Consider the following 12,894-nt stretch of genomic DNA (forward strand, 5'->3'; position numbering starts at 1 on the left):
AGGTAGGACGCAATCCAAGCGTGGGCCGCGCCGGAGATGCTCAACTCGGAGAGGGTGGAGAGGAGGATCTGATGGTTCACAGTATCGAAGGCAGCCGATAGGTCTAGAAGGATGAGAGCAGAGGAGAGAGAGTTAGCTTTAGCGGTGCGGAGCGCCTCCGTGATACAGAGAAGAGCAGTCTCAGTTGAATGACTAGTCTTGAAACCTGACTGATTTGGATCAAGAAGGTCATTCTGAGAGAGATAGCGGGAGAGCTGACCAAGGACGGCACGTTCAAGAGTTTTGGAGAGAAAAGAAAGAAGGGATACTGGTCTGTAGTTGTTGACATCGGAGGGATCGAGTGTAGGTTTTTTCAGAAGGGGTGCAACTCTCGCTCTCTTGAAGACGGAAGGGACGTAGCCAGCGGTCAGGAGGGAGGGACGTACCTGCAGCAGGAGCCTCATGTTGACAGGAGAGCCCACCTTTATTTCTCCCTCAATATGAACATTCATATTGGTCAACAGTCCTACTGTGTGTATTGAACATTCATATTGGACTGTAGCAGCTGGCTAACTGGCTACTGATCAACCTATTGTGTGTATTGAACATTCCTATTGGACAGCCTTACCTATAGAGTAGCACCACAACCTATCAGCCCGTTCTCTTCTTGATGTCAAAGCTGCAGTGTATTGTTGCTATAGGAGTTTATGATTAATAATCCTATTTCAAGACACACTAAGATGTCACCATACTATTTATTTCAAGCCCCTCTGTCAGATATAAATCATCAGAGTGGGAAACCAACTGACATGGAAACAATGGAGCAAATGTATCACTATCAGAGGGGTGTATTATGACATCAGATAGAACTACTCAGACATTCCAAATATCACTTGATTATCAGAGGGGTGTATTATGACATCATATAGAACTACTCAGACATTCCAAATCAGGCTTCATCCATATCTTGAAGGTGGATATTGATCCAACCATTTCAAAAGTAATGACCGGGCTGACGGAAACAGGATATGCTTTTACAATTTTATAAATGAAGACAGACAATTTGTTATTTTGTTTTACATGGTGGGGTCTTTTTGTGTCAGTAAACATTTATAAGCGAGAAATGGAGGTGGAAACTCCTTTTTGCACAAATATTTATATAATAACCATCACATCGTAGTTACGTGATGATATGTTGTGTGGTCCTCCCTACGACTTGGGAACCCATGTAGTTTATTAGGCTACAGATGAAATAAGTTATAAACTTCACATGGTGGTGAAAGTGCACGTGATGAGCTTGATGCTCCTTTCCAATACATTTTGATGGTCTTATTCTGGTGACATGATGATCAATGCTTGGTTGTCATTTGACAAATAAAATAATATCTCTCTTATCCATAATAATCTCATCATGTAGGTAGCCTACAAGCACTGTACAGTTGTGGACAAAAGTTTGGAGAAAGACACAGATGTAAAAGTCTGCTGCCTCAGTTTGTATGATGGCAATTTGCATAAACTCCAGAATGTTATGAAGAGTGATCAGATGAATTGCAAATAATTGCAAAGTCCCTCTTTGCCATGCAAATGAACTGAGTCCCCGCAAAACTGGAAGCTTCAAAAGGAGGGTGGTGCTTGGAATCATAGTTCTTCATATGTCACCCACGGTTACCTGAATCCCCAGAAACATTTTCACTGCATTTTATCCCTGCCACAAAGGACCAGCTGACATCATGTCAGTGATTCTCTCGTTAACACAGGTGTGAGTGTTGACGAGGACAAGGCTGGAGATCACTCTGTCATGCTGATTGAGTTCGAATAACAGACTGGAAGCTTCAAAAGGAGGGTGGTGCTTGGAATCATTGTTCTTCCTCTGTCAAACATGGTTACCTGCAAGGAAACACGTGCCGTCATCATTACTTTGCACAAAAAGGACTTCACAGGCAAGGATATTGCTGCCAGTAAGATTGCAGCTAAATCAACCATTTATCGGACCATAAGGAACTTCAAGGAGAGCGGTTCAATTGTTGTGAAGAAGGCTTCAGCGCGCGCAAGAAAGTCCAGCAAGCGCCAGGACCGTCTCCTAAAGTTGATTCAGCTGCGGGATCGGGGCACCAACAGTACAGAGCTTGCTCAGGAATGGCAGCAGGCAGGTGTGAGTGCATCTGCACGCACAGTGAGGCGAAGACTTTTGGAGGATGGCCTGGTGTGAAGAAGTGCAGCAAAGAAGCCACTTCTCTCCAGGAAAAACATCAGTGACAGACTGATATTCTGCAAAAGGTCCATGGCCAGGAAACTCCCCAGAACTTAATCCCATTGAAAACCTGTAGTCAATCCTCAAGAGGCAGTTGGACAAACAAAACCCCACAAATTCTGACAAACTCCAAGCATTGAATTTGCAAGAATGGACTGGGACAATTGCAACAATACTGAATGAACAATGAACACTTTTATTTGAACTGAATAGAATACATATTATGGGCTTTTGATGGGTGTTCTTAAGGTGATTCCACAGGTTGGTGGTATTGTTTGATTTAGCCGTTGCTGACCCCATGCTTACATTTTTATCACAAATAGGACACGTTGCTTTCCCTGGTGCCAATTCCATGTAATCGTCCCACAGGTGCTCTGCACACACACACACACACACACACACACACAAAATAAGGTCTGTGTTTCCTGTAGGATTACACCACCTTGCCAATTTTATAACTGTGTAGATATCCATAGGACAAGGTCACTCTGATCAATATTGGCTAAATATAAGCGAAGATAATTTTTTTGTAGAGTGGATTTATGAAAATATGTTGACAAACGTTACCTTATCCTCGTGAGATTTACATGGGTATCAAAACGCTGAGACGGTTTAAGCACGAAACACAGACCTTATTGGAAGTAGATCAAGACATTCTCCATGGAAGACATGAACAGAGGAAGTAGATCAAGACATTCTCTATGGAAGACATGAACAGAGGAAGTAGATCAAGACATTCTCTATGGAAGAAATGAACAGAGGAAGTAGATCAAGACATTCTCTATGGAAGACATGAACAGAGGAAGTAGATCAAGACATTCTCTATGGAAGACATGAACAGAGGAAGTAGATCAAGACATTCTCTATGGAAGACATGAACAGAGGAAGTAGATCAAGACATTCTCTATGGAAGACATGAACAGAGAGGAAGTTCAAGACATTCTCTATGGAAGACATGAACAGAGGAAGTAGATCAAGACATTCTCTATGGAAGACATGAACAGAGGAAGTAGATCAAGACATTCTCTATGGAAGACATGAACAGAGGAAGTAGATCAAGACATTCTCTATGGAAGACATGAACAGAGGAAGTAGATCAAGACATTCTCTATGGAAGAAATGAACAGAGGAAGTAGATCAAGACATTCTCTATGGAAGACATGAACAGAGGAAGTAGATCAAGACATTCTCTATGGAAGACATGAACAGAGGAAGTAGATCAAGACATTCTCTATGGAAGACATGAACAGAGGAAGTAGATCAAGACATTCTCTATGAAGACATGAACAGAGGAAGTAGATCTCTAAAGACATTCTCTATGGAAGACATGAACAGAGGAAGTAGATCAAGACATTCTCTAGAAGACATGAACAGAGAGATCAAGACATTCTCTATGGAAGACATGAACAGAGGAAGTAGATCAAGACATTCTCTATGGAAGACATGAACAGAGGAAGTAGATCAAGACATTCTCTATGGAAGACATGAACAGAGGAAGTAGATCAAGACATTCTCTATGGAAGACATGAACAGAGGAAGTAGATCAAGACATTCTCTATGGAAGACATGAACAGAGGAAGTAGATCAAGACATTCTCTATGGAAGACATGAACAGAGGAAGTAGATCAAGACATTCTCTATGGAAGACATGAACAGAGGAAGTAGATCAAGACATTCTCTATGGAAGACATGAACAGAGGAAGTAGATCAAGACATTCTCATGAACAGAAGAGATCATGAACAGAGGAAGTAGATCAAGACATTCTCTATGGAAGACATGAACAGAGGAAGTAGATCAAGACATTCTCTATGGAAGACATGAACAGAGGAAGTAGATCAAGACATTCTCTATGGAAGACATGAACAGAGGAAGTAGATCAAGACATTCTCTATGGAAGACATGAACAGAGGAAGTAGATCAAGACATTCTCTATGGAAGACATGAACAGAGGAAGTAGATCAAGACATTCTCTATGGAAGACATGAACAGAGGAAGTAGATCAAGACATTCTCTATGGAAGACATGAACAGAGGAAGTAGATCAAGACATTCTCTATGGAAGACATGAACAGAGGAAGTAGATCAAGACATTCTCTATGGAAGACATGAACAGAGGAAGTAGATCAAGACATTCTCTATGGAAGACATGAACAGAGGAAGTAGATCAAGACATTCTCTATGGAAGACATGAACAGAGGAAGTAGATCAAGACATTCTCTATGGAAGACATGAACAGAGGAAGTAGATCAAGACATTATCTATGGAAGACATGAACAGAGGAAGTAGATCAAGACATTCTCTATGGAAGACATGAACAGAGGAAGTAGATCAAGACATTCTCTATGGAAGACATGAACAGAGGAAGTAGATCAAGACATTCTCTATGGAAGACATGAACAGAGGAAGTAGATCAAGACATTCTCTATGGAAGACATGAACAGAGGAAGTAGATCAAGACATTCTCTATGGAAGACATGAACAGAGGAAGTAGATCAAGACATTCTCCATGGAAGACATGAACAGAGGAAGTAGATCAAGACATTCTCTATGGAAGACATGAACAGAGGAAGTAGATCAAGACATTCTCTATGGAAGACATGAACAGAGGAAGTAGATCAAGACATTCTCTATGGAAGACATGAACAGAGGAAGTAGATCAAGACATTCTCTATGGAAGACATGAACAGAGGAAGTAGATCAAGACATTCTCTATGGAAGACATGAACAGAGGAAGTAGATCAAGACATTCTCTATGGAAGACATGAACAGAGGAAGTAGATCAAGACATTCTCCATGGAAGACATGAACAGAGGAAGTAGATCAAGACATTCTCTATGGAAGACATGAACAGAGGAAGTAGATCAAGACATTCTCTATGGAAGACATGAACAGAGGAAGTAGATCAAGACATTCTCTATGGAAGACATGAACAGAGGAAGTAGATCAAGACATTCTCTATGGAAGACATGCAGGTAAAATAAAGTCAAGTTAAATAAAGGTGAAATAAATAAATAAAATTCAGCCGCAAGTTACTACAGGAATTATAACGCGTCGACTATTTCTCTCTAAACCATATACCTTTGACTATTACGAGCCTGCTTCTGCCTATCACCCCTCAGTCAGACTGCTCTATCAAATATCAAATCATAGACTTAACTATAATAAATACACTCGAAATACGAGCCTTAGGTCAAATCCGGAAACTATCACCTCGAAAACAAAACGTTAATTCCGTTCCGTATTTTATCTGACGGGTGGCATCCATGAGTCTAAATGTGCCTGTTACGCTGTACAACCTTCAATGTTATGTCATAATTACGTAAAGTACTGGCAAATTAGTTCGCAAAGAGCCAGGCGGCCCAAACTGTTGCATCTACCCTGACTCTGCGTGCACTGAACGCAAGAGAAGTGACACAATTTAACCTGGTTAATATTGCCTGCTAACCTGGATTTCTATTAGCTAAATATGCTGTTTTAAAAATATATACTTGCATATTGATTTTAAGAAAGGAATTGATGTTTATGGTTAAGTACACATTGGAGCAACGACAGTCGTTGATTGATTGTTTTTTATAAGATAAGTTTAATGCTAGCAAGCAGCTTACCTTGGCTTACTGCATTCCATAACAGGCAGGCTCCTCGTGGAGTGCAATGTCATCAGGTAGTTAGAGTGTTGGACTAGTTAACTGTAAGGTTGCAAGATTGGATCCCCCGAGCTGCCCCTGAGCGAGGCAGAACGTTCCTAAGCCGTCATTGAAAATAAGAATGTGTTCGTATCTGACTTGCCTAATTAAATAAAGGTGTAAATAAATAAATAAATAAAAAATAAAAAATTGGCGCCTAAAAATGCCGATTTCCGATTGTTATGAAAACTTGAAATCGTCCCTAATTAATCGGCCATTCCGATTAATCGGTCGACCTCTAATTAAAATGTTCCATTACAGAGTCTGTGAACATTTTCATTTCATTAAATCATCAGTGGGCTACAATGCAAATGTCAACAATGGAACAAATGCATCACATCCAAATATCACTTGATTATCTGTAGTGCTGGAGGAATGACACACCCAGATAAACACCCAGAGTTTAAGAAATTATAATTTAAACACATGGAATCTGATCTACTCTATATTCAAAATGGCATAATGACACGAGAATCTTTATCCCAACCATCACTATAGCTTTGACCAATTCCCAGAGGTTTGTAAGAAAAGGTTAAAAGGTTAATGAATAATTAGACAAAAGCCCCCAGTCTGCAATAGGTTAGTTCTTTATTCAGAGAACGTTCTGAAAATCATACAGGCACATAGCCTTTCATACCTCACATTGGTCATACCATCTACCATACCCCTTATAAATGCCTCTCTTCTCTAATGCTGTCAATGCTATTTACAGGTCTACTCCAACACATTACATTGGTCATACCATCTACCATACCCCTTATAAATACCCCTCTTCCCTAACGCTGTCAATGCTATTTACAGGTCTACTCCAACACATTACATTGCTTATCATATTCTCCGTAACATGTTACATAATCGTCTGCAAGCCTAATAGTTTGTCCCCTTCCCTGGGTGGGGAGACCTCCTTCCTGTTATCAGTTTCACAGTTGTCACAAGTTGTCTGTTGACAGTTCCTCTTTTCGTTGAATGTCTCACTTAAACGGCCAAATAGTAAAGTCTTGTCCTATGCACATTAGAGAATTATAGTCTTGTAATTCTAATACATTCCCTTAGGGCAGTCAAGTCTGGGGTGAACCAAGGGCTATATCTGTTCTTAGTTCTACATTTTTTTAATGCTTATTTAAGATGGTGAGGAAATTACTTTGCTCAGCCCCAGAGCTCCTTTCTCCGTCCAGTAGACCTCCTCTTCTTTAGCAAGGGGCGAGTAGTTTAGTGAGCTCATGGTCCGGGATGTTAGCTAGTTAGTTGGCATTAGCGACTAGCCTAGTGCTAACCTCAGTATCTATCTTTAAAGTTTGCAAATTGAACAATCAAATTAGTTTAAAGTTAACCAGTAGATACGTCAACAGAATTGTGTTTAAAACACTGAGATTAGATAATGTACATAAACATGGTCTAAAGAATCAATCTTTCAGTTTTATGTTGGCTAGCAAGCTACCGAGGTGGTTGAAAGAGTTGGCGCCTTGTTGTTCCTGAAGAAGCGTCCGTCCAGTCCATTATACGTCACGCAAGAAGCATCACCTGAAAGACGCTCATCGCCATCTGCTGACTGGAGTGGGTAACGCAGTTTGGAAACAATAGTTACTACACTTTTTGTGTTGGAAAGAACATCATAATAATTTAACAATAAACAGATATATTTTCTATTCCATCTTACAAATAATACTTTCCTGTACACAGAAGTAGAAGCTTAATATGAACATGTATATTGATTGAATTTAATAGACACTTTGTAAAACACATACATAAGGTTGCTCCAGCTGGTGACCACTAGGCCACCCTGCCTCCTCCACATACATAAGGTTGCTCCAGCTGGTGACCATTAGGCCACCCTGCCTCCTCCACATACATAAGGTTGCTCCAGCTGGTGACCACTAGGCCACCCTGCCTCCTCCACATACATAAGGTTGCTCCAGCTGGTGACCACTAGGCCACCCTGCCTCCTCCACATACATAAGGTTGCTCCAGCTGGTGACCACTAGGCCACCCTGCCTCCTCCACATACATAAGGTTACTCCAGCTGGTGACCACTAGGCCACCCTGCCGCCTCCACATACATAAGGTTACTCCAGCTGGTGACCACTAGGCCACCCTGCCTCCTCCACATACATAAGGTTGCTCCAGCTGGTGACCACTAGGCCACCCTGCCGCCTCCACATACAATTTAAGAAAATCATGAAGGATAACACAATCATGCTTAACAGATATATATATATAAACACACAAGACAATCACAATATAATAAACAGCAGGCACCAAAAAGGCAGACCATATGCCATACCGGGCATTTCCCTCTCCCCTCCACCTACTTTAATCTTACCATTCACTTTTGAGACATGCTACAATTTAGCCATTTTTTTTCAGTGAGAATTTGACCCATGGCGGTTATAAGTACCAAATTCTTTGGGAGATTATTCAGAATGTCAGCTGAGTATAAAAACCATGTCTTACCACTTTAAATGTAAAAGGAACAGCGCCAGTTTAACTCCTTCTAGTTGAATAGCTATGGATAGGCCATAACTTCTACACCTGCATTGCTTGCTCTTTGGGGTTTTATAGGCTGAGTTTCTGTACAGCACTTTGTGACATCAGCTGATGTAAGAAGGGCTTTAAAAAATACATTTGATTACATTTGTTTGATTACTAAGTCAAAGTAGTTACAATAGTATCTGGGAACCATACTGTGGACAATCTGATATTCAAGAAAATTTTATCTGAGTGACTCGCTCCTCCACTTTAAGCCATCTAAGGCTTTCAAAGTGGGAATAGTCAAGATGCGTAAGTGCTGGAAGTTGTCTGCAATTTATTTTGTATTATCTTGGGGGGGCACTACTGTCTCAGGAAGAGCATGCATAGTCAAAGTGGCACCTAACAAGAGCCCCTGCCAATGTCCACATTGCATTCTTATCCAGATATTTGGATAAGATTATGGTTCACTTTGGTAATAACATTTTGTGCCATGATCTCCCCTGTCAGATGGTTATCTGGCACACATCCAAGATACTTAACATAGTCTTTTGCTGCGACTACTATTTCACCTACTACCACCTTAAATTTCCTCAGTTTCACTTTGGTACCGAACAAGATGGACTCTGTTTTTCCAAGGTGAAGTGACAGCTTATTGTCATTATTGCCATTTACTGACATTCAGAAGTTCAGCACTGAGGGCTTTCTCAACCATATCTTTGTCTTTGGGAAACCAGAATCATCTGCATATAGGAAAAGGTCACATGTACAGGCAGATTTCATATCATTTATATACAATATAAATAAAAGTGGACCCAGTATACGCCCTTGGGGAACCCCGCAGTTCCAGATTTTGGGTTTAGACAGGGTCCCATCCACATTCCACCATCTGTTTTCTTCCTTGCAGGTAAGGGCTGACCCCAATTCACTGCTAAGTTGTTAAAGCCAATCCAAACTTCCCAATGCTGCCCCCAAGCCCTAAGAAGTTAAAGCCCATTGCTCTTAGTTTGATGAACAGAATCTCATGATCCACTGTATCGAACGCCTTTTGAAGATCTAACATAACCGTACCACAAAATGTTCCTGTCTACTTCCTTCCTTATGTGCTCAGTCAGATATAGTAGGCGGGTGTCAGTGGAATGGGATTTCCTGAAGCCAGATTGGAGCTCATATAATAGGTAATGTCAGTCAGATATAGTAGGCGGGTGTCAGTGGAATGGGATTTCCTGAAGCCCGATTGGAGCTCATATAATAGGTAATGTCAGTCAGATATAGTAGGTGGGTGTCAGGTGGAATGGGATTTCCTGAAGCCCGATTGGAGCTCATATAATAGGTAATGTCAGTCAGATATAGTAGGTGGGTGTCAGGTGGAATGGGATTTCCTGAAGCCCGATTAGAGCTCATATAATAGGTAATGTAAGGAACATAATCTTTTCCATGACCTTCGATAAAGCACATGGGATTGAGAGTCGGCCGATAGTTTCTATGATCTAACGTATATTCTCTTTTTTTATATAAAGGAATGACCCTTGCAGGTTTCAGTTCACTGGGAAATAGCCGTAGTTCAAATAGACAGATACACAATGTGAGAAAATCTGGCAGGAATCTTGTCACGGCCCGTTGCTATGGAACGGTCAAGTTCGTTCAGCCTCTCTAGCACAGTTCACTCAAGACACCTTTTCAAATGAAAAAAGCATCTACTTGAATACCCTGCTGTGAGTAAAACTGCTGGACATGACCCTCCCCCATAGCAAGTTACCTTGTCAATCAGGTTGCTAACTAATGTGTTAGCTATAGTTGTAAAATGATGGCGATGACAAACCTTTACAGATGCACAATTGAGAGCATCCTGTCGGGCTGTATCACTGCCCACAACTACAAAGCTCTCCAGAGGGTGGTGCGATCTGCCCGACGCATTATCAGGGGCAAACTTCTCGACCTCCAACAGCACCTGATGCCATAGGAAGGCCAAAAATAACATCAACCACCTGAGCCACTGTCTGTTCGCCCCGCTATCATCCAGAAGGCGAGGTCAGTACAGGTGCATCAAAGTTGGGACCGAGAGACTGAAAAACAGCTTATATCTCAAGGCCATCAGACTGTTAAACAGCTTCTATCTCAAGGCCATCAGACTGTTAAACAGCTTCTATCTCAAGGCCATCAGACTGTTAAACAGCTTCTATCTCAAGGCCATCAGAATGTTAAACAGCTTCTATCTCAAGGCCATCAGACTGTTAAACAGCTTCTATCTCAAGGCCATCAGAATGTTAAACAGCTTCTATCTCAAGGCCATCAGAATGTTAAACAGCTTCTATCTCAAGGCCATCAGACTGTTAATCAGCTTCATCACTAACATTAGAGGCTACTGCCCTATAGGCATAAATACATAGACTATTAATATCTATCATAGACTAGGAATCACTGGCCACTTTAAGGAATGAAACACTAGTCACTTTAATAATGTTTACATATCTGGCATTACTCATCTCATATATATATACTGTATTCTATACTATTCTACTGTATCTTAGTCTATGCATTACTCATCTCATATGTATATACTGTATTCTATACTATTCCACTGTATCTTAGTCTATGCATTACTTATCTCATATGTATATACTGTATTCTATACTATTCTACTGTATCTTAGTCTATGCATTACTCATCTCATATGTATATACTGTATTCTATACTATTCTACTGTATCTTAGTCTATGCATTACTCATCTCATATGTATATACTGTATTCTATACTATTCTACTGTATATTAGTCTATGCATTACTCATCTCATATGTATATACTGTATTCTATACTATTCTACTGTATCTTAGTCTATGCATTACTCATCTCATATGTATATACTGTATTCTATACTATTCTACTGTATCTTAGTCTATGCATTACTCATCTCATATGTACATACTGTATTCTATACTATTCTACTGTATCTTAGTCTATGCATTACTCATCTCATATGTATATACTGTATTCTATACTATTCTACTGTATCTTAGTCTATGCATTACTCATCTCATATGTATATACTGTATTCTATACTATTCTACTGTATCTTAGTCTATGCATTACTCATCTCATATGTATATACTGTATTCTATACTATTCTACTGTATCTTAGTCTATGCATTACTCATCTCATATGTACATACTGTATTCTATACTATTCTACTGTATCTTAGTCTATGCATTACTCATCTCATATGTATATACTGTATTCTATTCTACTGTATCTTAGTCTATGCATTACTCATCTCATATGTATATACTGTATTCTATACTATTCTACTGTATCTTAGTCTATGCATTACTCATCTCATATGTATATACTGTATTCTATACTATTCTACTGTATCTTAGTCTATGCATTACTCATCTCATATGTATATACTGTATTCTATACTATTCTACTGTATCTTAGTCTATGCATTACTCATCTCATATGTATATACTGTATTCTATACTATTCTACTGTATCTTAGTCTATGCATTACTCATCTCATATGTACATACTGTATTCTATACTATTCTACTGTATCTTAGTCTATGCATTACTCATCTCATATGTACATACTGTATTCTATACTATTCTACAGTATCTTAGTCTATGCATTACTCATCTCATATGTATATACTGTATTCTATTCTACTGTATCTTAGTCTATGCATTACTCATCTCATATGTATATACTGTATTCTATACTATTCTACTGTATCTTAGTCTATGCATTACTCATCTCATATGTATATACTGTATTCTATACTATTCTACTGTATCTTAGTCTATGCATTACTCATCTCATATGTATATACTGTATTCTATACTATTCTACTGTATCTTAGTCTATGCATTACTCATCTCATATGTATATACTGTATTCTATACTATTCTACTGTATCTTAGTCTATGCATTACTCATCTCATATGTATATACTGTATTCTATACTATTCTACTGTATCTTAGTCTATGCATTACTCATCTCATATGTATCTTAGTCCGTTCCGCTCTGACATCGCTATACGTATTCAGTCTTAATTCATTCCTACTTAGATGTGTGTGTATTGGTTATATGTTGCGTAATCTGTTAGATATTACTGCACTGTCCAAGCTAGAAGAACAAGCATATCGCTGCACCCGCAAAAAACATCTGCTAACCACGTATATGTGACCAATACAATTCGATTTGGTAAAATTACAGACACTACCGTCTTACACTACTTCTAACAAATGGTAAAATTACAGACACTACCATCTTACACTACTTCTAACAAATGGTAAAATTACAGACACTACCATCTTACACTACTTCTAACAAATGGTAAAATTACAGACACTACCATCTTACACTACTTCTAACAAATGGTAAAATTACAGACACTACCATCTTACACTACTTCTAACAAATGGTAAAATTACAGACACTACCATCTTACACTACTTCTAACAAATGGTAAAATTACAGACACTACCGTCTTACACTACTTCTAGCAAAT

This window comes from Oncorhynchus gorbuscha, unplaced genomic scaffold, assembly GCF_021184085.1.
Source record: "Oncorhynchus gorbuscha isolate QuinsamMale2020 ecotype Even-year unplaced genomic scaffold, OgorEven_v1.0 Un_scaffold_1712, whole genome shotgun sequence".
Classification (NCBI taxonomy): domain Eukaryota; kingdom Metazoa; phylum Chordata; class Actinopteri; order Salmoniformes; family Salmonidae; genus Oncorhynchus; species Oncorhynchus gorbuscha.